The sequence below is a fragment of the Lycium ferocissimum genome, chromosome 12, assembly GCF_029784015.1.
Source record: "Lycium ferocissimum isolate CSIRO_LF1 chromosome 12, AGI_CSIRO_Lferr_CH_V1, whole genome shotgun sequence".
In the NCBI taxonomy this organism is placed as follows: Eukaryota; Viridiplantae; Streptophyta; class Magnoliopsida; order Solanales; family Solanaceae; genus Lycium; species Lycium ferocissimum.
The window spans coordinates 58,212,671-58,217,705 of record NC_081353.1 but is presented as its reverse complement, the minus strand read 5'-3'; positions in this window follow the sequence as shown (position 1 = coordinate 58,217,705).

The window sequence follows — 5,035 nt, the reverse complement described above, 5'->3', positions numbered from 1 at the left end:
ACCCCTCGGTGAAGCTATATTACCTTTCCACTCTAGAACCGACTCTCCTGGGAGCTGAAACCAAACCATCTTTGTTCTGCAATCGACGTTAGCATAATAAGAAGCCAACTAATCCATACGCATAATAACATCAAAGTCTACCATATCCAACTCAATCAAGTCTACTACTATATGACGATTACAGATTGTAATTACACAATTTTTGTATACTCGTCTAGCTATCACCGGATCTCCAACAAGTGTAGACACCTCAAAAGGCCTAATCATTTCATGTTCTATCCCAAACTTACCAGTAATAAAAGGAGTGACATATGATAAAGAAGATCCTAGGTCTATCAATACATACACATCATGGGAGAAGACTAATAATATAGCTGTAACAACATCAGGTGATGACTCAAGATCCTGCCGACCAACCAATGCATAGATGTAGTTTTGAGGACAACTCGAACTGGATGCTCCACCTCTGCCCCTACCACGATCAGCTGAGGTATAACACACATCTAATCCCAAACGACACTGTCCGTCGTGCAACTTACCACACTGAGCACATCACGGTAGAGATGGCCTCATCTGACCAGAATCACCCCTGAACTAAGAACTGGAAGCACTAAAAATATGGCCTGGCCCAGAACAAGTAAGTCGATCAAACCTCGGTCCTGGAAACTTTGAAGGCGTGCTAGCCGCTAAATAGGCTAGACGCCTATGAATCTACTGTCTATGACCACCCCTGAACTCACCAAAGGAACTAGAAGATCTAGCCCTCTTATTCTGGCGCCTATCTCGCTTTTAATATGCTCGCTGGGCACGCTGTTTTTGCTCCTATAGACCCTAAGCATATGCCTGAATACGAGAGATATCCATACCCTCCTGAAGTGAGGCCGTCATGCAATCATTATTCAAGTGCGACCCAAGTCCAATCACAAATCGATGTACATCAGTTGAGCATACCTAGCTAGTGAGTTAAAGAAAAAAAAAAAAGACTGTACTCCCTAACACTCATATTCCTTTGGCATAAATTCAAAAATCTATCAACTTGAGCTCGTCGGGTCACTGCTGGCAAAAAATGTCAAAGGAAGGCCTCAGTGAACTCTAGCCATACTGCTGGAGGTGTATTAGTCCCTCTAGATAACTCCCAAGTCTCATACCACTGGACAACAACATCTCGCAAATAGTAAGAAGCTAACTCTATTGACTCAGTGTCAAAAGCATGCATTACCCTCAGTGTCCTCTGCATCCAATCTATAAAATTCTGCGGGTCCTCATCCAGGTTTGATCTTGTAAATATTGAAGGTTCCAAATTGATGAAGTCTTGAACCTTGGCACTAACCGCTCTATCAACATAACCAGTACCCTGATACTGGGCCTGAATGACCACTAACTGAGTCAATAACCGAATAGCATCTCGCATCTCCTGGCCTGATGCATCATATGGAGGAACTAAAGGTACTGTAGCTGTAGCCCCTCTGGGATTCGCTGGGACGGAAGGGTTCTGAGAAGACTAAGATGGGGTCTCACTTTGGGACTCACCCTGGCCCACATCTACTGGTGGCACCTGTAATGGTTCGCATTTTCACGGTCAGGGTTAGCGCTCGGAAAAGCTACTTCGAAATCGTTGGTGCTCTTTTGGTCATTGTTTTAAAAGAGTCGCCATCTAATTTTTAGGAAATTAGGAAAACCAATTTTGAAGGGTTTATTCATACACCGTGAAAAATCCTTCTTAATCCAAAGTTCTAGGTAAGGGTTCGGAACCCCGAGGGAAGGTTTTAGGCACCCTAGTATTAAGGATCCGTACTATATGGTTGACCTTTGGATTCCAATGTGTGAGTATTTGCACGAACTATTTATTTGGTGATTATTTCCCGTAAAAAAAATCTTGTCATTTGCATATCATTTTGAAAAGAATTGAATGTATTCCCTTACATATAAGGCATTTAGGTTTGGATTTATAATATCCGGATACAATTAGTTCATTTTATATATAAGGATAGTAGTATTTTTGTAAAGATAAAAAGTTCATTTATTTTACAATCTGGGATAAATGAGCTTTGTTCATGCTTGACTCATACGGACCTAGTTAATCCGTTTAATACGTTTTTAGAATGTTCTTATCTAAGGCTTTATAATTACAGATACATTTTAGCCATTTACACTTTAGAAAAGGGGTTTTCATGAGTTTAGATATATTGAATTACGTTTTTTTGAAAAGAATTAGGTTTTAGAGTAAAAATGACTCTTTATTTATAAAGGAGTTTGCCGTTTCTTCTGGGTAAGGCCCAGATCCATTTAAAAAGAATCTAGTTTTGAGGTTTATTTATTTTATTTACCGTCTAAGTCATGTGGGTTACATCGGCCCAAATACTTTATCCGTCCGTTTTCTAAAAAATGAGGGCTATGGGCCAAAAATCTTTAACCGTTAGTTTCTAAAAAGAGAAAAAGGTCAAGTGGGCTCTAGCCCAAAATAATTTAACCGTTTGTTTCTAAAATAAAGGCTATATGGGCTCTGGCCCAAGGTACTTTAACCATCTGTTTTTAAAAGAAAAATTATGCGGGCTCTGGCCCAAAATACTTTAACCAACTACTTCTAAAAAATCATGTGGACTCTGGCCCAAAATACTTTATAGTTTTACCAATTCAAACCTAGAAAAACATGTCTATCTTGAAAGGAATTTGTTCAATTTACTTCTCCTCTTTTGTTTTAAATAAAATATCATGCCATTTTGACCTAAAAAACTCTTAGTCTCCTTATTGTTTAATGTATTAAAAGCATGGTTTGTCCCCATTTAAGTTCAAAAAATCAGTACGCATATTCCAGGTTTTCAAAAAAAATGTTTTAAGGATCTAGAGTCGGCTAAACGACATATGCACCATTTGCTTAAGATGCCTAGTTCAAACCATAACCGATTCCAATAATACTGTAGTTTTTACAAGTATGAATATAATACAACATTTCAAGAAAATTGGAATAGCATGAATAATGTAGGAAGGATAGACTAGGGGTGTACCAAACCCCTAGTTAACCATTTTTACCCAAAAATTAGCAAATTTACACAAAAATTGTTAAAACAAGATAAATTTGACGAAAATCACAGAAATCAACCAATTTCAAAGAAAGTATGGGATATTTGAGATTTTAAAAGGAAAAGTGCGTATTTTACTCCGTATAGCTTGGGAAATTTGAAAATATAAATGACATATGAATTATGACTCATTTTGTAACATTTTTCACATTTTTAAAATATTATCCGAAAGTATGTCAATATTGGGCTCGTATTGAAGCTCGTAATTTAAAACGGCGTATTATGAATTTTGTTTTTATAAAATAATAATTTACGAGTCGGTTTTATGCGAATACGTAGTTTGTTGAAATTACGTATTTTATTTAAATTGTGCACAAAAGGGCAATTGTGATATCTTTTAAAAAAAATGCGGGGGGGGGGGGGGGGGGGGGGGGGTCTTTTAAATATTTTAAAAAAAAATTTGGGGGAGAGGTATATAAGGCCAGGGGACCAAAGTTTTAATTAATAAAACTTCAGTCCCCCATTTTGTTGAGAACTGAATACTCTCTTCGTCTTCTCTCTCAAAGCCCGTTAATGGCGATTTAGGGTTTCATTTTCTCGAGGCCATTTTAGGACAATTTCTCGGTCATTCTCGCCTAATTTTTTAAGGGTTTTTCTCCTATGACTAAGGTGATTCGATTTTACGGTTTGTTTTCCTTTAATTTTGCATTTTTTGACCCTCAAATGTCTGACCCGAAGGGTTGTTGCTCGGGTCTTTGTAATTTTGGGTTGCCATGGGCGAGGTTTAAACCTTTAGCCAACTTGGGCACCCAAAATAATAATACAAGGACCTCATGGTAAAAAAAACCCAACGGTCAATGTACCGTTTGACGGATTCTTATACTAAAATCGCACTTTGTATACATTATTTGGCACTGGTTTTGCATTTTTGTAACTAGGCGTACTTTTCCTGATTTTTAGGGGAATTTTAAGTTTTATTTGGATTTATTTGTTGTAATTTTCTTAATTCTTGTAGTATTTGCCATTTTGATAAGGTATAGTACTATTTTCAGTACGAATTGGTTAAATTTTTGTTGTCTTGTGGGTTTTGAAAAGAAGGAATTCGAATTTGCTACTTTTGGGGGGAAAAATTCTGTTTTTGGCAATGGGATTAATTCCTTGTCCCCAAACCCCAATTTCACCTCTATAAATAGCAAGGATTGTAGTATTTTAAGGGTCCCCTTTTTGAAAGCAAAAATTCAGATTTCTATAGATATATGAGCTACCTCTATATATCAATATATAGATATAAATATACTAATATATATATATATATATATATATATATTTCATATATATAGAATATACTACTTGAACACACATACTACTACTATAATACTAAAATTCCTAAAGAAAGGGTTTGTTTCTGGAAGCATTTTGTTGTTTGAAGCTGTTTCTAACCTCCCCTTTGATCTTTTGGTTGCCCCCATAAAAGGTAACCACTTGGTTCTACCTTATTTACTTTGTTTTAATTGCTTAAAATGCCACTTCTGTATTTTACTGGTTTGAGAACTGCCTAGATGTGCCTTATATGTGTATTATTGCTTACTTGATTTTGTTTAAGTGTTTACATGTTTGTTGTTGCTACTACAATTGTCTTAAAGCTTCATATGATATTTCATTTGTTTGTTCATGAGTTAGATAGGCTTGATACCTTCTTGTAACTTGTTTTTGTGTTCACATGATGTTAATATAACTCTGAAGATCTCTGTAGGATAAAAATCAGTTTCCGGAAATTTAAAGAAACAGGAGGGGTTTTGGTTTCAAGTTACTGTTCCATTGAAGTGTTAGTTATATATTAAGTGTTTAAGTTCTTTCTTTGTTAATTTTTGTTGTGAAAAGTCATATTAAGTTTTACCAAGGTCTGTATAATGTATCAGTGATCATCTGAAAAGTATATTGATAGTTTAACAAGCTAAAATGGGATATCAATGTTGTTTCTGTCCATTTTCTGTGATGGAATGAAGCTTTGAAGG